The sequence below is a fragment of the Falco punctatus genome (assembly GCF_963210335.1).
Source record: "Falco punctatus genome assembly, chromosome: 7".
In the NCBI taxonomy this organism is placed as follows: Eukaryota; Metazoa; Chordata; class Aves; order Falconiformes; family Falconidae; genus Falco; species Falco punctatus.
The window spans coordinates 7302011-7324674 of NC_137587.1; the positions used below are offsets into that span (position 1 = coordinate 7302011).

General features: G+C 38.9%; 1 protein-coding gene and 1 long non-coding RNA gene across 28 annotated transcripts in view; both read right to left on the bottom strand.

The window, feature by feature from the left end:
• Nucleotides 1–22664, bottom strand: part of NRXN3 (neurexin 3) — a 1019675-nt gene that overhangs the window by 582906 nt on the left and 414105 nt on the right. The window lies entirely within an intron of this gene.
• The window catches only part of LOC308067069, a 53333-nt gene continuing 48387 nt past the window's right edge, over nucleotides 17719–22664 (bottom strand). Inside the window, exon 3 of the long non-coding RNA XR_013929438.1 lies at nucleotides 17719–22545. This is a non-coding gene — a long non-coding RNA (uncharacterized lncRNA). The remainder of the gene's footprint in view (nucleotides 22546–22664) is intronic.

Here is a 22664-nt window from a genome sequence, read left to right on the forward strand (position 1 = left end):
CAGCAGAGTATTTAGAGATAACATAACTAGAAGAGACCATCAAGTCCCAAGTGTCGATCAGCTGAGGAAAATGGATTCTCAGGACATAGCACAAGAATGCTAACACAGGCCACAATACAGAGAGAAACTACTATCCAGGGCAAAATTCTTATGCTTTATACAGTTCCCTTGATTTCAAGGAGAGTAAGTACTCCCCTCAAGAAGGGTTTTTGGCTGGAGGGCAAGTGTTGGGATTTTGTTTTTTAAATGAAAAAGGTTAAGGCACTTCAGGATGATTCATTAAGATTTGCAATCCCACTGCAGAATCAGTCAGGAAAAACAAATGCCACACACGCCGAGACCATTAATTATGTGGGGAAAGAAAGGTTTGACTGATTATTCAAGGCAATAGCCAAGCCTGGAGAATGAGAACTAGACTTCAGAAGGCTGCTGTTCCCAAATCTTGAAAGTACTGATTCTTCAGGGGTCTGTTTTTCGTAGAAATAAATACTTTCACCTACAAGTGTCATATTAGTCTGATCTCAACGGGGTCTTTAAAATAAAGCACCATGTAACACTCTGCAGGACCAATGGCCAAGTTTCTGATGCTTTTTCACTGCAAAGATCAATTAACAGTATCTTAAATGGATAGCAGTTCAGCGTTAATAAATGCAGCCTGCATGACATCAATGGCACCTTGATTTTCAGAGGTGCTGCTCGGAACTACAAAGCACATCATTCTGCAAGGATCAGACAAAGGGACATAAATTCAAAGCCTCAGTAAATGACTGAGTGCTGCTATGCTTCAACTCCTGTTTTATAGGAAGCAAAGTGTTTATAGATGCGTTCTCTTTCATTCGCTCCCAAGCCCAATTTTAAAAGTTGATAAACATTTGTATAACACAAAGCATGCTTAATATCAAATAGGTAACTGATGTTTTACCTATAAACCAAGCTATTTGGTACAAGCCTGCAGGCAACTGGATCACTTTTAATATCACCTAACCTCACTGTAGTAATTTCAAGCAGGTAGAGAGTAAAAGAAGTGGCAAATATTACTGTGATGACTTGGAATTAAAGGATTTCTAATTTCTCATTTAACATCACTAGCATTACAAAGTAAAACAGCTTCCAGTTTTATACCAATGCTGACTTTTAATGATGTGTCAAATACAGACACACGGTTTCATGCAAACAATAAAAAGACTCTTTGTATCAGACCACCAATCTAGGACAGCCATCTGGATCAGCAAATTTAGTCTTTTATATTTATAGTCAACTGTGCAATAGCCACATAGTCAAAAATGATGCACAAAACATCTGCTCTCCCACCAACACATAAAGAAACATCCCTTCAGCATATAAACAAATGGAATGTGAAAAAGCACCTTTCCTGTGAATTTCCTCTTCCGTAAGCCACATCTGATTATCTACTGAAGAATGCTAGCTGATAGAATATAATACACTGTATATCATATTATGACATTACGGTGAATATTTATGCTATATGCAGATGTGTGCAGAACAGGAATTGGACTACAGGGGTGCAGCCACAGCACAGACTGTATTTGGCACCCGAGGAATACAAAAAAACAGGAGGCATTTTTGGTTCAGTGAACAAATTGGAAACGTCAGGGGGAGGCAAAGAAAATCACTTCGGGCCAACCTGAAAATGTCCTTGCTTTTTTGGACCAAAAACTGCGCCCCGAGAAACAACCCAGAAACAGTTCTACACTGAGCTTTTTAAATTCAAAGCTGAAAAGGTCTGAAGTACTCAGTCAATACCTTCTTTGCTGTGGTATTCAGCGGCAAGGTCTGCCCTCAGCCCTCCAAAGCTTTTGACGTATATAAATACATAGGAGCAGAAAGGCTGCAATCAGACATATTGAAGGAGCCAGCCACTGTCGATGCAAGGACAGCATCAATCACCTTTGAAAGGCTGCAGTCCTAGAAGGAAGTCAGAAATTACACTCCCCCCCAAAAAAAAGTAAGGCAAATTTTAGAGAGCTGGCCCTGTTTTGAGCAGCAAGTTGGACTGCAGAGCTCCAGAGACCCCTTTCCAACCTAAATTATTCTATCAAAACGTTTTTTTTCACTGGTAAGCAGAAGGTTTTGTTCTCACTGACTGGGAAAGGAGATAATTTTAGAATAAATTAAATGCTGAGAAATGGTTATAATTGAAAAGTCAAAATATTTTTACATTAAATGTCATAATATTTTTATGTTTGCCTTGCCATTTCCTTTTTCATAAACGCTTGCCAAGTTCAACCAAATTCACAAATGGATACAGTCAACATAAATCTGCATGTTTCAGCTAATAAACTGATCAAATGAAAACACTTAATCTAGTTCTACTTGCCAGCTGCCTTTAGCAATACTACTGCTGAAAAATCACAAAATATTTGTGAGAGAAACCTCTATTCAGAAAAACTACATATAAAATTAACTACAACAGGCAAAGCCTATGGACAAATGTCCCTATTTACCAATATTTATTTAGCTAATCTACTGACCAACATACATACAAACATTCTTAGTGTCAGACATCAAAACCACAGACTACAAGTCACAGACTTGTCACCCTGGAAGCCTGGTCCTAATGAACCTGAGGTCTATAAGCTGCAGCTGACCAGCAGCTCTGCTGTACAACGAGCAGTGATGTTCTGCAACACGCTGAAGACAGTCGCCTTTTCCCATCAAAGTTATGCTTTTGGAACATATTCTTTAAATGCTATGTATCTTTACCGTATAGTCTCTTACGGAATGATCCCTAAACAGGTAGATTCCGCATACATATGTCAGTAGGAAAGGAGAGCTTGCCCTAACCAAACTGATCTTGATTCTTCTGGTCATCAGACTAAGAAATTTGTCAAAAATACTTCCTACGCTCCTCATCCGTGTTCATTGCAGAGGCAGCTGCTACAATCCAATCGCTGGCACCACATCACAGAGCAACACAGAGGAAATCAAGTCTCCCCTGAACAGGTAATCATACCAAGTCACCCACATTCTCTCTGGGTGCCTCTCATCGCAGCAGTCGTTCAAGATCAAGCCTTCCCCGGTTATAAAACACGAACGCTGCAGTCCCCAGGGCCTCTCAGCAGGAGGAAGCCTGGACATTGCCATTCTTCCATAAGCCCCCATATGGAGAGAAGCCAGTTGTATCTGCAACGCACCTGACCTGACTGATTTCCTCTCGAAAAGAAAGCATGAAGAGACATTTCTCTGGTAGTCCTCTCACCCCACACAAACACTGGAACTACTTATGAAGTCAAATTGCAAGACTGTGCAGGGAAATGCCTAAATCTCCTTCCCAAGGCTTTGTGCCAGTTTTCAATTTCCTTCTGGACAGTGTCAGTCTCCTTGTTAGCATAACATGATTTATGCACGTGACCACAGCTAGTATAGGAGGCATATATTTTGTTATACCCAGAATTTATGTGCCCACAAAGAAAGATATTTTTTTTTTTTTTTCTGGCTGCAAGACTGACACTAATGCTACACAATCACTTCCCTGGCTTTGGGCCAGAGACCCTGCTATACCTGTACCTTAACGTCCAGTTTCACAAGGACAAGAACCGCAGCTAAAACTAACTCTCTGAATAGGTCTAGCATCTTTTGTCACTGGTGTTTGGGGTGGAATTGTAGCATAAGGCCAGGTCCAGTCTGCCTTTCATTAAATACAAAGGTTTCTGCTAAGCCTGAACCAAGGAAGTATGTGTGTATGTGTGGGAAGGCATGGTGGGGAGATGCAAAGCAAAAAAACTTTCCAGATGTGCTGATCCTGAAGTTCTTCTACAACCCCTTCCTTCTCCTCCTCCTCTATTTGCAGTATACCTTGTGTCTATATGGGCAACACATTGGATGTGCAACAGAGCCATAACTGGTCAGTGCCACTATGCCATTTCTGTCCTTCATAAATGACAGAGACCCAAGTGGTAAAGCATCTCAGCAAACAACTATAGATTGGCAAGGCTCAGAGAGGCTTTAATTCTATATAAACCTTCCAAAAAATGGGGATATTTGGGAGCAATATATGTATTTATAACAATTTCTATATCTGTGAAGCTTAATCATAGGGAATTGTAAGATGCAAAAACAGTTCAAGAATTTCTTAAAAAGAAATGCAGACAATAACTAAGACAAAGGAATACCCTGGAAATATTATAGGGTTAAGAATCTTTCCTTTCACTGACACTTTCTCATGTCCAATGACACTGATCCAGCCCTACACAGAACATGGGTAAGTTCGACATTAGCTACTCGAACAGCTTTAAGTGGCATCCTAACTACTGTCTAGGTATACCAATGGAAGGACATGACAATGATCAATTATATTCCAATTTAACAATTACCAGAAACTGTCAATTACCTTGTAATTTCAAATTTTTTCAGAATTTTATCTCCACTCACCTATCCCCTCAAAAGAATTCAATGCATCTAATAACAAAAGGGGAAAAAATATGTATTTCAAAAGGCTCAGAGGGAAAAACCTCAACATTACAGATAAACTGCACAAGCCCTTGGGAAGATTCAAGATGTATTCAAACCTGCAAAACTCAAACGCACATAGTTCCAGCTGATGCCTTACATACCTGTAGTGACAGGATAGTGCAACAGATATAAGAAGAAATGACCTCATAAAGCTTCATATTTATATAAAGTATCAAGCTCTATAAAGTATAAATATTTAAACTCTATATATCTGTACAGCCATAGATTAGATCAGAAGCATTTCTCTTTTTCTTACAGAGGCATTGGAGGACAGAGAGGTAGATAAGTCTGAAGTCCCCACACTCACATTTACCTGAATATCAGGTTAATAGTTTTTTCCTACATTACAGCAATATTTAGAGACTTCTGGCAAAATATTATGCCTCTCTGTAATGGGCCTTTAGCAAAAATAAATGGCTGTTTATCACTCTGAGCCTGAATAGTTTATTTCTCTAGTGCCATCAGCATTACTTTTCTCTAAAGATGATGGCTGGTAATGTCAAGGTACAGTTAGGAAACATTAAAACTATCATGGCAAAGAAAGAAGTTATAAATATGTTGAGAGGTTCTGGCACATTCTTCACAGCTGATTGACCTGAATTAGTTCTTTCTCAGCTTCTCCTCTAAAGCCTGACAAGCAATCTATGGTTCCAAAAACGGTTTCTCACATTGCCTCTGTGCCATTTTCGTTCCTATGAGTTATGCCTCCGACTCTTTCCCTGCAAGACTCAGGAGTCGAGTTTTACCATGCTAAGCAAGCATGGTCAGGAAAGCAACTCCTTGCAACGGTGCAACCATAAGCTCAGTACGTACATGGAACTCTGGGGAGGCCACATAGATCTGGAAGAGCCAGTTTGTCCTCAGCTTGCATATTCCTGGAACTAAATTCATCCCAACTATAGTATCCTTGAGATCCATGAGTGCCAATCTTATCAGGAAGAGGTAAAGTAGCTAAGGACCCTAGCAACACACAGGAAAAAGTTTATATGAAAGCAATCACAAGACCAACCTACTCTAGAAAGCAACACAAGTGAGCCAGTGGCAAATATGACTCGGCATACCTCATGCTCCCCAGTTTCCAATTCTTCTCATTAAGGCTTTCTCACGCATTAACTAGAGCTCTAGTCAGACAGCCAGACTTGCATCAGCCCCTACAGACAATGAAAGCTCTTCCTGAGAAAAATTACAAGTAGTGGCTCAGCAGCAAACTGAGCCCCAACATCTTGTATACATGAACAATTTAAAAATTCATAAGAAAAAAAAAAAAAACTCTACATGTACAAGATAAACTTGCATTTTAACATCGCAATCAGCTACAAAATTAAAAGCCTTCTACTCTCCTACCCAATGCCTTTCATTTCCACCAGAAGAAAGCTTGCACGCAGAGTAAGTTATGCAAGATAGACCTGCTAGTCAAAAAAGATTAGGAACTAATGTTATGACAGGGAGAAAGAACACAAAATGAAAACCCAATTGCTAAGAAGATCTCATGTTCCCAGTTCCCTTGCATTCAAGCTCAAAGGATCATCTCGGGCACCTCTGCTGTGATCAGCTGCCACAATGTCCTAAAGGACGAGATACAATCTCAAAGAACCAGGATCTAACAGCTGCAGATGTTTTAGGATTACACTCAAATACCCACTTTGAAAGTAAACGGGAGATAGGTATGGCTTTGAAGTTCGTGCTGCAGTTCTGCAGCCTGGAGGTGCCACTGGTGTGAGTTACAGCTGAAGCGACCTGGAGCAAACAGAAAAGATTCAACCATTTGACCAAACATTAGTGACAAAAATAAATCACCACATGGATAGCCAGGAGGAACTGATAAGCCGCTAACTGAAGAAGCTGTTTGGAACAGTCAACTCCATCCATTATGAAAGTGGCTTTTCTTCAGTCAGCCTGCCCAGCCTGCTAAGACTCAAGCAAATCCCCTTGGTTAGCAGAGGATTTTGTCAGGACACAGGAATGAAAGCCACTTCTGCCCACTATATCAACACAAGACAAAACCCAGAGACTACAGTCAAGACTCATATACTAAATTAATATAATTGTCAGTGATGCTTTGCACATAAAATTATTATATCTGAAGAAATTTGTTCAAGTATAGCAAATAAGTCTGGTAAAAGCTGAGGCATATGGTCAGGCATTATTGTCCATAGTTCACATTAACTTACCAATGTATTATTTGGGGATTTAATAAAATCACTGACAAAGAAAAATGCTTGCAATGTGGACAAGTCAGGCAGTTATTCCATCAGTGCATACACAGAGGAAGAGCAGCAAAGAAGAAATGACTGAAACTGCTTACTCTTGCCAGAATTCACAATTTACTTTCAACATTCATAATAAGCAAGGCACAAAGAGTACTAAAGGTAATACTTCTCCCTTATGTATGGTTTGAATGACAGTTTCAATATGCTTCTGATTTGCAGATCTAAAAGGGGCTGAAACACATACCTTCACTCTGAAAAATAACCCAAGACTAACACTTTTTTTGTTGTTGTTTCAGGCCCTTTTCTCCTGATGTCTTCACCTCTGTATCTTTTCATACTTTTGGCACATGTGCCCTAACAATGTTGCATGGTTTTGAGAAAAGCCAAGCGTGGCTATGCTTTTGCCATGCCTAATCCCAACAACGCCGTAATGTCTGCTGTTACCACAGACTTCCTCACAGAAGAGCCCAAGCTCACAGCTTTCAAAAGGCTTCGTTCTAGTACTGTCTACGACTGCCAACCCCATTTTGTAATATTCTTGATAGTTCCCAACAGCTTTCCACCATTTTTACACGATGTTTGCATTGAGTTCTCTTAATTTAATCTTTTGCTTTGCTATTATGTTCTGCTTTTTTAACAGTAACAGCCAGGTACTTATATAACTTGTATAAAAGTGATGAGTTCTTCACGAGAAAGCAAAACTGCATTCATTTTACTGGAGCTACAAGCCATGTTCTCCCAGCTGCTTGTCTCCAGTGCCACAGGTAATCACGTGAATGCTGTGGAGGACTCTGCTTGCAAGGCTCTGCCACTTCTTGCAAAGCTCCATGCATGTGGCGCTATCTCTAACATCATAGCATCCAGAAGTAAGGTTGTAAAGATAGACATACGCAAAAGTTTCCCAAGGTGTGAAACAGGCTTATGATGACATAAGGGTGGTAATCTCAACTCAGGGAGATTTACAGTAATATTCAAAACTTCATTGGACAAGGCCCTGCAAACTGACCTAATCAAACCTACTTGGCATCACATCTCAGTCTGAATGGCTCAGAAATCCCTTCCAAGCTAAATTATTCACAATTCCCTCATCTCTTGGGAAAACTAGTACTACTTGTTCTGCCTACACTACTTGACTTGGTTAACACACCTCCCAGTACCAAAGACTCACATGCTGAAATATTTTTTTAAAAACTACAGATAATTTGGAAGACAGGTGGGAATCTGGAAATTAAAGACAGGCACAAGAAGTTACCATATAGGCAGGTAAAATATGAGAAGATATACCAAAACAGAAAGTGGCAAGGGATGACATTAAAGAGAGGAGAGCACGCCCACAGCAAGAACGATCGCTGTAGGAAACAATAAGGATAGGTTTTGAGTTAGAAAGACAGAGGTACATCATAGGTAATAGGAAAGAAAGACTACATCATTTGAAAAGACCCTTGGGAATGGAGAAACTGATAAATGCTTTACTAGATAGAAAATATTTAAAGAGAAAAAAAACAGAGGTAGGAAACTGCTTTTTTAATGCACAAAGCTGAGGAGGAACAACAAATGCAGGCCTTCACGCTGAAATTAGCATTTCCAAGTGACCTCCTGGTCTTCAGAAAAAAATAACTTTTCAGAGTGCAGAACGACAAAGAAAAGGCTGGCAAGCAGCATCCTGGGCATTTCTAGGCAGCTCCACAAAGCACAGGTGAATGTTCAATCACCTCCCAGATTCAAATACTGTCCCTCTCATTCACGTAACACATATAAATATAAGCAAGTCACTGAAACCCTTGTCACATGTACAAAAGCAGCCAAAGAACAACAGAATAATCACAAATGTGCAGTACCATGAACATGTGTGTATTTTTATTGGAGTGAGGAACGAAGCAGAGGGGTGTACTAAGATGAACTTTCAGTTAAAATCCTACATTAACTGCTGAAGTTAACATTGCATGCAGGGATTTATATACTTGGATATGTATGTGAAAATTGTATATAGGTTTACTTGCATTCCTAGGCACACACTTAAAAATCAGCAAAGGTAAAGAAACTGCAGTTTTTTCTGGTGAAGGTAACTACTTTTTATCTCTCTCAGTCATAAAAATGCCGGATTAAAGAGACTCTTTTGATTTTCCAAAAACTCCAGTTTGTTATACTGCAGAACCACGCTACTAAGATAGAATCTAGTAAAATTCTACTGTAGTTTCTAAAATAAAGGGACTACTAGGTTGCCCTGTTTTTTTCTAAAGCAATTAAGCACGCACAACTTTTTCCACAAACTAGCCAGTTATGAATCCATCTTCTACACTCCATATGCTAAACATAAGTCATTTTACTGGACCCTCCTGAAACGCAGTATGCCTCGTCACAGCAGGCTAAGTGGAAATAGCACATATCAGAGTTGGAATCAAGCTCCAAGTACTTTCAATGGAGTTGCATCCAGGATTAATTTGGCTCACTAATTCTTCTGCAAAGATGATGAACTGACACAGCAACTCCAGTCACTGAAGTGCAATGCCCCAGAGAAGCAAGCAGAAAATATCTTGCCCAAATTCTTCATCTGACCTGGTACTGGTGTCCATTGCAGATTCTACTGGCTTCTCTAACAGAAAAGTGATGTGCTGATTTCTTGGGCCGCAAAGATCTATGCAATAAAAATGATCTTGACAAAATAGCAATAAATTGGTCATAACCCACTATTGATGTTTTTTATACCTGGCACGTGGAAACCATATTGAATGAGACTTCATCAGAGAGTGGACCCACCATGACACAGATTAATTATGAAGAACAGACCACATGCTTGCTTCCTTAATTTACTTCATTGACAAAGCATTCAGGGGCTATCTTTAGATTATTGAGTTATTATACATAGAGCTGAAATAACAACAAAATTGGATTGCACTTCAGGAGACAGAAAAAATTCCTAAGTCATGCTCTGTGGGACCACTCCAAAATTAACATAAAAGAATAATCACACTGTTACCATATTATTGAAGAGGAGTTAAACATCATGGTATTTGAAATTTAACAAAATAGGGTGATTTTAATTCAGAAGACTGTTCGGCATCCAAAGCTTCTAAGTCAGGCAAACACCTTGGGAGTGCCATGAAGGTGAGAGTGACTAGTCCCCTTATACAACTTTTCACTATTTAGTTTCTCTAAAAGACAACGAAAAATCTACCATCAAAACAGTGCTAGTATTTAAGGTGGAAAGAATCTCCATCCTTTGCCATGGTTTGTCACGCACTAAACCAGTGCTGCCACCTGGTCCTGCTGAGCAATGCTCTATTTGAGACAATACACATGCAACCGCTTTGCACTGAAGTTGATTCTCTCACAAAAGAATACAACTTATAAAAGCAATAGCAAAATGCAAATACACCTGGTTTATTGTTGGCTGAACAAATGCTCAACTATGGCAAGCAATATAGTCTTCCTTAAAGCCTAAAAATGACAAAAGTGAAGATAGAACTACGTTCAAATTAATTGAAATGCAGTGCTGGTGCTCCCATGAAGTGAAACGGCTTCAAAAAGAACAGGTATTGGAAAAATGCTTTCTACTTCCTGAAAAATCAGGCCATTTTAAGTTATTACATCAGCTAAGATCATGCATTTTGAGATGCTAAGTAGCCTTTCTTTTAGCAGCCTGTCTTCTTCACTTGCACACACTCTCATTCAACCAACAGGACTTGAAGCAAAATTTTATTGCAATAAAAATGCTACTGCAGAAATTAGGGGTTTAACCTGACCATGACCTTGATTTGACAGTTACATTTGAAAAACTTAAATACCTGTTTCAAAAAAAAAAAAAACAAACCAAAAAACAAAAACCACACACACAAACACCACACCCAAAAAACCCAACAGCCAGAAGCAGTTGTCTTCTGTTTCCTGCTGACATGAGTGACTTCATTGAGGCTCACAGAGATAATTGCAAATCACTTCTACTCTACATGTGACCACACAATAGTGAAATACATACTTGTATAGTTTGTAATTCTGGAAGTAATTTCAGAATAGGGCTAGTGCAATTTACAAGGCTGACTTAGAAAAAAATATTAGTCCAAATCCAAAATTAATGGGTTTGGGGAAGAAAAGGGAAGAGATGAGGACAAAATGTGAGAAGAAATCCTGAGGTTCACAGCTACTAGAGTAAATTAATTTGGTCTACGAGTTTTACCATTAACTTCCAGTGAAGAAAAGTTTTCTTCAAAGTGTCTTCATTAGAAAATCTGGAGAAGAACATTTTAAAAGGGCAAAAAAACCCAAGACTAAATCAAAAAGCACCAAATAAATGACACTGAGGTGTAAAAATCTCTACAACAATCAACACCTGATTCATGGCCTTACCCGCAGCTCATTTGTTCTGCATATACAGCGTAGGAATAGATGGTACAGTATTATATCTCTGTAAAACTTACTTCAAAACCACCATTGATTTGGTCAGCTTAAGGAATGATTTTACAAGATTGTTTTTCTTTCTCCCAAACCAGTGTTTCTGGCATCAAGACTGACATTTAAGTACTTTCTGCCTTTGAAAATTATATTGGTAATAATCTGTGGCAATTATCCGTTTATTCCCAGAGATGCTGAAAATGCAACCGTTCGCTCCTTTACTATTCTATCCAGTCTATGGCAAAAGGCAGGGAAGGGAGAATGACTCTAGCAGGCACAGTCCTCTTACCTGCAAGACAAGGTAGTGGTATCCTGCAAGGCAGCACAATCTAACGCAGTAAAAGCTGTTCACGTGCTCCCCATGGAGGTGGGCAATACATTGGCTTAAACTCGCCTATTTTTACCAGACAGAAAGAATTGATCAATACCAATTTTTACCCTAACTTCAACTTTCGCAAAATTTGGTAAGGAGATATTTTCACAGTCCCTCTGACCACCCTTTGGCAAGAATTGTTCTCTCTTGGGTTCCACCAAATCTACCTCAAGAAGAGATAAACCAGTGTGATTCCATCATTTGCAGACACATAAAGAACATGAAAAAAATCTCCGAAGCTGCCTGATAGTCACTAATCGCTCTTATCACACACAGTCATCCCTTTACCACCATTTACACTACTAGATTCCCCACATACTCCTCTTAACATTGAAGAGCATCTGCTGTGGCACCATGCCACGTTTGGGGCAGCAATTACATGATGGATTTCACTCAGAGGAACACTAGACTGGAAGGTAATGCACAGGATAATTGAGTCCAGTCAAACAACCGCAAACATCCATGCAACTGCTATCAAGTAGTCTAGAGTACACACTCCACTAATACCTACCTGCATCTCAAACATTTCCCTATATCCTACAATAAATTTAATATTTCCTGTAAATCTCTTCTGGTTTTCTCTTTTATATCAATCTGACGTCTGTTCAACATTGGCTCTTCAAAGTCTTACAGTTTATCATCTACCTGGTATAGAACTGCATCCAGAATGGACTGCAATATTCTACTGCAGATGCTGAAATGCTCAAGAAGACTATAAAAAGAAATCATCACTTCTCCATGCTGCAACACAACATTGTCACATGGCATTCCAAATCAAAAAGGACAGCCACACTATAATGGAAACGCAGACTTAATGTTTTTGACACTCACATGACAGCATTCTTTTCAGGACTTGAAGGCAACTGTCTCACTTCCTAAAGAAAATTACTACCAGAAACAGACAGCTCTGAAAGAGAGGCACTAGTGTGAGAGAAAAAAAAAATAAGAAAAAAGAAAGGAAAGGAGAAAGAAATTGTTTAGCAGAGGGAGCTGCTTCATGCTCACACCTTTGGACACAAGAGTCCTTCACAGCAGATGCTTCATTACATGCACTGCCTCACAAGTCAATAGAGTTGAAGAGCCTGAGCAGCACAAATCTCTGGGCTTTACAGAACTCTTCATACAGCTCCCACATTTGCTCTTTGAGAACTCTTAAGCACTTCATCCTGCAAAGCTCATTTACCTGTCAACTTCGCCATCCCTGGAATTCTCATGAGACTTCTCTGATAAAAAGCAATATATTCAACTGCACACTGAGCAAGTATCTAGTCCTCAGGGACTCTGAATACATCCCAAGCTTTATAATTACATATAAATTCCTCTCTCGATGATACCTAGTAACACTACACCTTTGGTGCCAACTGCATCTTTTTTGGAGAATAAAGATGACTGGTTTGAACTAAACCAGTGGTACAATACTCGGGCAGGAGAGGGAAACAACAACAAACACTCACACAAAAAAACAGAAAACAACAAATAACCCATACACAAGCCACCGAAAAGAAACCACACTTGCCCAAACCAAAAAAAAACAACCTAACACAAAACCCCACACCAAAAACCCAACCTCTACTGGTAGAAAACAGGGCTTCCTGGTTTTGACAGGTTAGTCTCTGCTTCCATAAGACTTACTCCACACAATAGATGGGAAGGCCAGAATTGGTTCCTAACTACTCTACAAGGCAATGGAGGGTTTCTGGAAAAACACCGTACGGTTAGTAACAGGGAAACAAGCAAAGAAATCTGAGTTAATAGCAGTACTTAATCGTCAGGATGAGACAGGGTACAAGGTGTAGTATCATAACTGCTATTTTGGGGCTGTAGCTGCCCACATTGATCAGTTCAAAGGACTGTCTGCAAAGTGAGAAATTTATGAAAAGATAATTAAGTGAAGTATTTATGGTGATACTGGAGAAAAGCTATTTCTAGATGCCTTTGAAGCACAGTCAGTGAATGCTGCGTAACTACTACTCTTGGGCATACAAAATTTAATAGCCTCAAGTCACAACCATAAGTAATAACAGTTTTGAGAAAATAAGTACAACAGAAAGGTTATCACTAAGCTTCATGAGAAAATGAGAATAAATGCAAGAATCCCAAAGCAATTGCAACCAAAAGCAAAACACTGATAAAGTACCATCCCTTTCCTACAGGTAAAGAAACAAGAGTCCCAGGAGAAAAGCCCCTCGGGCAGGGAAGAGGGGGATAACCAAGGCCACTCGGCAGGTTAGGTGCTTGGCTGGAAAGGGAATACAGTTCCACAAGCTCCATGTATCCCTTTTTAAGTAGAAGTTATTACACAAATAACTTTATTATATAACATATAAGGTGGGGAAAGGAAGTTTAACAATCCTATACTTTTACTGGGGTTTTGTTTTTAACTTACTTACAGATGCAAAGCCAGAAATGTTTTATGCAGGTTACCCTAAAAAATCATCAGTAGATCTTTACATGATTACCAATACCTATTCTTAGTGTGCCACGTTACAGAAGTTACTACAAATAAGTTTTAAAACCCTTACATCAAACATTTTTTGTTACATTCTATTAACTGTAAATCCAAGTGTCTTAGTTACACAATTCAATCTGTTCAAAGCTTAAAGGGACTATCAGCAGCAGCAAAAAATTGATCCAAAAGAAAAATCAGGACTTTGAAGGTTAAAACCCAAGCTATTCTGGGGTAAAACGTAAGGGATGGGAAACTCTCGGTATTAGATACTTCCTTCCAAAAAGAATAAACTCTTTATTCCCAAGAGTTGTATTATTTGCTTTGTAATGACAGATTGTCAATTTAATCACTGGAGATAGACCTCTGGAATTTATGTGTATATTTACACACAATCCCACCAATCCTTGCTTGATCATCCTTTGAAAAAACTCTAACACTCATGCAGTGTACATAAACCCTTCAGAGAGAAAGACGGCAGCAGGGACATGTCAAGACTGGTTTATTTTGGAAAAGGGAGAATGGTAGAATAGAAACAAATCCTTGAAGAAACATGGGCTAATTTAACACGGCGCTTCCCTGGGTGAATAACCAACAAAATCTCCTTTGCTTGCCCATAAATTAACTTAGTTCTAGGTGGCCAGGCAAAAAGCTGCCCACATCATATTACAAGGCCCACATTAATGGAGCAGAGCGTGTAAATGGCTACATTAACTCCCCAATCCAGAACAATGAAGACGGCATTAAAATAAGCCTCTTGCTGGTACACTGATTTCAGTATTGCCCCCATTAAAGCCACATCACTGAATCTTCTTGGCTGGATTCTTGGACTGGTTTCTAGCACCTCATAATGGAATCTGCTGGGCATATCTGGGCAATGAGAGGTGGCCAGTGCCACTGAAGGGATGAAAGTCCTCTGGCCCTGTGTGATCCAATTTGTCTCTAATTAGAGCCTTATACCGCTTTACTTGGAGACCTGCTGCAAGAAGTATCCACTTATCTTCACCCCACTTCCTAGATATGTGGAAACAGTGAGTTTGTGACAAGAACTACTAAGCAGTTTCCCAACCCTACCTGGCCTCTTAACTGGCTTTGAAGGAAAGCCACAATTTCCAGCTCACAGGACTTCCACAACAATGAAAAGAAGCAAATTTCCCACAGATGTCCCTTAACAGCAATGCTTTTGCCCTGTGCTTAACTATATTGTGCAAGAAGGACCACGCAGACTTACAGTTGAAGTATTTTTCTTATCAAACCCACAGTGGTGGCATTGGAGCCAAGATGAGAATTTTGATAATAACTACAATGAACAGTAACTACAGCAAAAACCATCTTAGGCTTATACAAAATTATTCTGCTTTTAGCTGTCAGTGTCGAATAAGAGCTGTAAACCCTTCAGTGCCTGAAAAAATGGAATCGTAATAGGAATCACTAGCAATTAGCAAGTATATTGTCTTAATTGCTTTAGAGTATCACACACAAGGCTTAGAAACCTACTAAAAAGAGCTTAAATAAGAGGCATGGGGTAAATGAAAGGAAGGACTGTCTCACCTAAAAGACAACTACCCTTTGCATACTAAGCCATGATTCCCTTTAAATGAAGTCTAGCAGAATGCAAAATATATACCAGACTATGCACCTCTGCAAAGCATTCCCCAGCTGTGTGTCAGAATTCCTCTAAACAGGCAAAGAAAATTAAACAAATCTTTAAACTGTTGGAGATCCTAGAGGCAGGAAAATTCTAATGCCGGCATCCACTCTAATTTAGACAAAGTACAGCTTCATTCGGAACTTCTACAGCCTCTAGAAGCAAAGCAAACATCTTTGACAAGAACAACAGAAAGAATCCCAATGAGATTAGACAGTCCTGTGCCATGGATTGGAGACCAATTTTTTTTTTGGTCACTCCTCAGTTCACTTGCAAAGTGTCTCAGATGCCAGAGCAACTCCCCAGATCACCGCTGAGGCCAAGACAGTGGGGAGACTAATCAGAAACAGTCTAACAGTCGTTAATACTGGAATATACCAAGTAAATCAGCACTATTGTCTCTTGATTAACTTCTTCCTGTTCATGGAATTGCAATAATAATAATAGCAGAACGTAGTATTATTAAAACTACTATCGTGCTGCTTAGGAACCCCAAAAAAGTTAACATCTACTTGTGTACCATAACTGAAAGGAGGTAAGATTATTAATGGATTTTATTTAAATTTCAAAACATGAGCAGCAACAAAATTTAAAAAACATTATACATTGGCTTAATGTTTAAATGTCCTTGACTTTTGGCTTTTCTTTAAATAATGATTTATACTTACATTGGAAGCACCTGAAATTTTTAAGTTGAACAAAACATGAAAACTTAAGCAGTATTTTGTTCAAGTAAGAAAAAATACGTTTGAAGTTTGAGTATAGTTATAATAATTACCATTGAGAATTCTAGACTTACTTCAGTAACACTGTGAAATAATAGTAATAAAAAAAAAAAAAAATCTGTATTGGCAGTAAGTCTCCTATCATTAGTAAGCCAATAGCAAGTTATCCTTCAGAACATTCTCAACATATACAAGATAGCCAACGCTTCAAGCCAAAATCACGAAGGACCTGGGATCAACTCCTGGTCTCTTTTAGGGCTGTTTACACAGTTCTACTTAGTAGTAAAATGGGGGGGGGGGGGGGGGGAGGGGAGTGGGTGGGTAAGTCTTGGCTTAAGGAATTCACAAATTAGTTCAGAAGGATTTAACATTCTGTGAAATAAGAAATGAGGTACACATTCTGGCAAGCAGCAGTTCAAGTATGTGGTAAAGTTCTGCCCTTCCTTACTATCTGGCTGCCAGCACGTTCAAAGGCTGAGTAGCAAGCATTGTAGGCAACTTTTAACTGGTTGAAAGCATACTGAGGTAAATTGCACCAATAAAATACAAGCCATCTGTGCACCTCCCTAAATATGGTCTCTTTAATTCAATTTTTCTGAAATAAAGTTCAGAGACTAGATCACTGCTGCCTGCAGACAAAACCCACCTACATTTGCAAACACAAGCACCGCTGCAAACAGGTCTGTTTCTCCCCCGCTGTAGGAAGAGGGCATGACCCGGGCGCTCTTCCAGGCTGCTTGTGGCTGCAACATCAAGTTACAAATCACTCTTCATGCACATCTAAGATGCATAGCCCAGTTGAGGCATCCAAGATACTTTATCCTTTCAATCTGTAGTCTGCAAGAAACATACTAGAAATACTAGAAAACAAATGTATTTACAAAAAAGCCACCACCTCTAAAATTTTTTAATTTCATCACACTTTATATGTTTTACTTAAGAGACAGGTTCTTCAATGTCAAAAAACTGTCAACCACTAACAGCCTACTAAGATCTGTACATTTACATCTGGGACTTTATGCATCAACTGTGGCAATGGATAGCATCTGTTAATTTGAGCTGTACTTTTTCTGCAGTTTGTTCCTGTTATTAAAACAAGAAGCTACTTGCATACATATGACAAGTAGATTCCATGAATGCCAACCATTACAATACCGTGCCTCCCGTATCTGTTCAAGGGCTGAGGTTAAATGTTTTCCTCCAAATGGACTGAATTTGTCTCCCCATATTCCTCAAAAAAATGAAGCAAAGCAGACCCCACAGCCCATATGATCCTTCCACAGCTACATACATGGTGGAAACTCCTTTCAGCCACAAATACATTCACCACTTCTCTGGGCCAAAATTAGATAAGCCCTATCACCACAAGCCCAGTTACCATGACAAATTCAGGTCACGTTGTAGAATAACAGGTGAGGTGCTTTTGCATATGTGTTTTGTTGTTTGTTTTTGGGTTGGGTGGTTTTTTTGTCACCACATTCAGAAGTCTAAACCAAGACAAGATGTAGGCTTCCTTTGTCAAACAGGTTGTTCTCCGAGACATCAGCAGGCACTTCAAAAAAGCACTCAAAAGCACACCAGTAGATATAGAAAGAGTATGTTCAAGACAACAAGTGTTGTGTTTCTAGCCTAGTGCTCTGATTGCCTGGCTTCAGCTCAACGACTGAGTGCAACAATCTCCCACATAATCTAGGATTATCTGAGGCATCAACTGTGCCATATCTGATACTGTGAAACAATAACATTACATTATTTTTGTTCTCAAAGTTACCCTGACATAGTGCTATTACTACTTCTACTTTGACAGCTCACATGGAAGTTTGACCTGTTGGATGGAAATATTTGAAATACAGTTTTTTCCGAAGGAAAGCTTTTCAAATGTCAGTTCAAAAAAGTGATGTGCCTGAGGTTGAATGTTTTGTTTAGACCATGTTTAAATGTTGATCACAGTAGGGATCACTGAGATACAGCAGAAAATAGCAACATGCAATTCCTTTCAATAAATTAGCATAAATGACTTTCAAACCAAAACAGTCATTATTTGTTGCCATTGGCTCTACCTTTTTTTTAAACAGTTACGCTATTAGAGGGAGAGGAGTTGTAGGCAATTAACCCAAATGTCCACCACCCCATGACCCTACTCAAAAAGACAACAGAGAAACACTTTCCCACTTAACGCCTGACAGTGAAATATATTACAGGAAAAAGGAAAAGCAACTTCTTTCCATTAACAACTAACAATTTTCCTCACTCACAGTGTAAAATATAATAATGTGCATTGTCCTAATAGTTTGACAGTCTAACTGAACTACAAAAATCTCAAGGTGGTCACTACTCATTCGTAACTGAAATGTTTCATAACCTCTTTCTTAATCAAAATTTGCTTCCACACGAGTTTCTGGTGTAAATCTGTACTTGAATATAAAAAATTTTCCTACTTCCTGATGGGGAACAAGTTAACAGATTTTTAAAGCCTCATATCATTCTCCTATGACAAGAATGATAACTTGCATTATCACTAAATACTAGACCTTCTGAGCCACCTTTGGAACACGTAGTCATATTACTACTTTCTTCTTACTTTATAGATACAGTTTTCAGCTCCATTTACCATCTCCCTACTAAGCTAAAATCACCTCTACAAATGGGAACTCAGCACTATCCTATAGCCCACTTTGGTGACCTACACTTTTTCCTACTTTGCCTGTGCTAGGTCCCAAATTGGGATTACAGGTCCTAGCACTGACTGGTTTCCTGCAACAGGATCTGTGAGCAGGAGAACCAAAGCACTGTACACAAAAGCAATGCAAGGAAAACTGAAAAACAACAGGAAAAAGGAAAAAAACCACCCAAACAACAAACAAAGGACATCCAAAAAGGACAGTATCAGTAGTAATGATCATCAACAGTCCAACACCAGCATATTTAAAAGTATTTGTAACCAAGCTAAGGAGTGACTGAACAAGTAACTGCCCCAGACCAGTGTTTGCACATTGCAGGAAATACTTTCTACTACTACTTCTTTAGCATTACACAGTAACATTATTTGCTTGTAAAGACATTGTGTTCCTCAATATATATAAAAAGGATAGATGGATTGTAGCCAGAGATCTTTTGGTAACTAAAGCAACTGCCCAGATGGGACACATCGCAACAGAACAGTTACACTGCAGACTACATCTTCTCATTCACAGCCAACCTCCTCACTGATATTCCAAATAAACCTACAGATCGCGGTTCTGATGCGCGCACCATGAAAAAAGCGCTTAGCCTGAACCGCCCAAAGGCAACACTTCATCTGCATCTCTGTGCATGACTTAACACCAGACCCAGGATCTCAACTCTGTTTGTTGGAATCTTCTCACACCCTTCAGAGAGCACATTCTACATAAAAATGCAGTAAGCAAAGCGTGTACGAGTACAAATATATATACACACCTACATAAATCTGCATTTTGTATTCTTACTGCAACTTCAACAGACATCTTGGTATTGCCGGATGCATACAGCAGCAGCATTGGCATCAGCTTCTGAAAAGACCAGAAATTCTGAAACTGTGTCTCATTATTTGAGTAGGGTGCTTTCACAGTGGGTTCACACTCACTTTAAAGACAAGAAACTGTACTTCTGCAGTTGTTCTGGGGGTGGTACTTTACATGTACTTTTTATGGATTAGTCCCTTCTGCAAACACTGATAAAATGGAACTTCAGCAGATTAGTCATCAGAAGCTCTTACAGTAAGTTTTAAAGTTGTTTAAACATTCACAGTAGTTTTCAAAATATATTATCTCACCACAGCGATCAGATTCTTTGCACTAGCATTTCTGCTACTCAAACGAATACTTCCCTGCTGAGACACTCATACACATTTATTTTAAAGATAATTTTGTAAGTAACATCAGGTTTTGGAAACTTCCGAGAGCTTTACATCATTTTACACTATCTCCTTAAGCTTCCAGAAGGACTTCTAAAAGCTGCTGCCGCCTCAGGAATATGCATTAGATTCTGCGAGAAGAGAACCTAGAAGATGTCAACATATGGTGTATTTACTGTTTTATTGTTTCAATTGCCAACGGAGATCTTTTAGAAAAATAAACATGATGCACACCCACTGGGCAAAGTGTCATATATAAGGCTTATATGCATGGAGGAATAGGTATGTATTTCTACTTACACATTCATGCCCACTTAACCTGGATGCAGTATTCTCACTAGACTGAATTATGTACGTATTGACTTGTCAGTTATGAAAAGTACTGCTGAAAGCTAGCAAAGATTTCATCTCTCTTTCCCCCTCCCTCCAGTTTCAGCCGTGAAAACACGTCGAGTGGTTGCACAATCTGCTTCTCAACGATCAGCCATATACAGTGCACTTTAGACGAACATAGAAAATCAGAATATCACCAAACAATCTAATATAATGATATGGCATAGACAAAAACCCCAAGGACTGTTGAGAGACTCAAGCTTTATTACTGTCAATATCAACTGATTTCAGTAGTTACAAGTGGGAATTGTTTCCTAATTGACCATCTGTGCCATAGTCTCTCCTTCACTCTAATGGTATGAAGATGCGTTTCACTACGTCAGACAGTAGCTCCTAATCAGTATTCTGTTACCTTCTGCTTTCACTCTATTTTCTTCAGTGGTATTTTACAGAAGCTCTGGTCTAAGTACTCATGACAACTTTCTCAATCCCCAAACTATTCAGACACAGTTATTCCTTGTAATTAGCTAAGCAGTCTACAGAGAATAGGCAAATTCAATCAAACATCAGAATACCAAGGACAACGGGAGCAAGACCACTGCTTATAGACAAGAAAGTTAGGCTTGTCAAATTTTTTAAGTATCTCATGGGATAAGGTCCTTAATACCAGTGACGGGTTTCATTGCTTTGAGCAAATCTTAACCTTTATGCTATAGTTCAAGTAAAACACTGCAACAAAGCAAACAAAAATCCACCAAGCCAAAACCACCCAAACTAATGAATGACAACAGAATTCTGGGACATGAAGCAAGAGAGAAGTAAACAGACTCTTTACCTGACCCAAGATATCCAGTGCAAGTAAAAAAAAAAAAAAAAAAAAAAAAAAAAAATCACAGCAAATGTGTACCAGCACAAACATTAAGCCAGTTTTCTTCTTTCTTTTGTCCTCTACAAACCTACAAGTTGGTTTGGGGTTGTTTTTTTTTTTATATATATATATATATATGTAGATTTATATATAGACTACAAAGTGTCCTTCCTATAGGCCAACATCATTCAATCTACTGCAGAGCAGTGTAATTACCTAGCTCAATATTTGAAAAGTCTGCACAGACCTCTTGTGCAGTGTCTGAGTTCCTTCAGACAAAAATTACACTTGCTTTCCTTTGTTTGCTCCAACCTAAGCATTTTCTTTCAATTAGCCCATACAGACAGCACAAAGAGGCATACATTCCTGAAAAGTGGTGAACATTAAAAAAAAAAAAAAAAAAAGCCCAAACCTTTTATTATCATGTTTCTCTTTGAAGTGCCTCAATTATTGCATTCTACAGCCATTTTGAATCTGTTCCCATTATGTTTCATATTTGAAAACCTCTTTGAATGGTCATGAAACCTATATATGCAGGCAATTACTTTTTTCCTCTTCAGCCTTCAAAAGCAAATATTTATTGTTATAAGCTGTCTATTCATCCTAGTATAAAAATGATACTTGCAGGAGGCTAGGACAGCATTTGCAGTCCAGCCCTTTTGTCTGCTTTTCCACGACCCACACAGAGAGTCTTCTCCAGACTATTCAGATACTGGACAACCTGGACAACTGCTGATTTCCATCAACAATCGCAGTTTAACCATTGTGCTGGCACACAACAGGACTTGTTGCCTCTGCTTTTACCCACAAAGCACTTACCTATTTTTAAATCTACAAAGCAAAATTAAGTTAGCAAGACACTAGAACATGCATCTTGCCAAATAAAATAAAAATTAAAAAAAAGACAGAGAATAGTCCAAAATATGTCAATATTAAATTGATATCAGTCTGCACGAGCAAAATGCCAGTCAGACTGTTCTTTCAGGTTTGAGGGAAACCTAAACAGGGAATTTAAAAAGGTCTAAAACCAGAGATGCATAGTTCACGAATGCAAGTCATTAACTCTATGTTTCATACCTAAACTCCCATTTCCTTCCTCTCCCATTGCTCAACCATTTTTACCACACACATAAATATATGGATACACAACATACAGCCAATTTAATGCGATTTTTAAGAATTTATATGTATTAGTGGCTTATTGCTCTGGTTTTCTTTTGTTTTCATCACCATCGTATACTGGTGCCCAAACACAGATCTTAAAAGAAACTCCAATCCTGCAATATTTCCCCATCAGCAAAAGTGTTTCACTCTCTCTCAAGGAC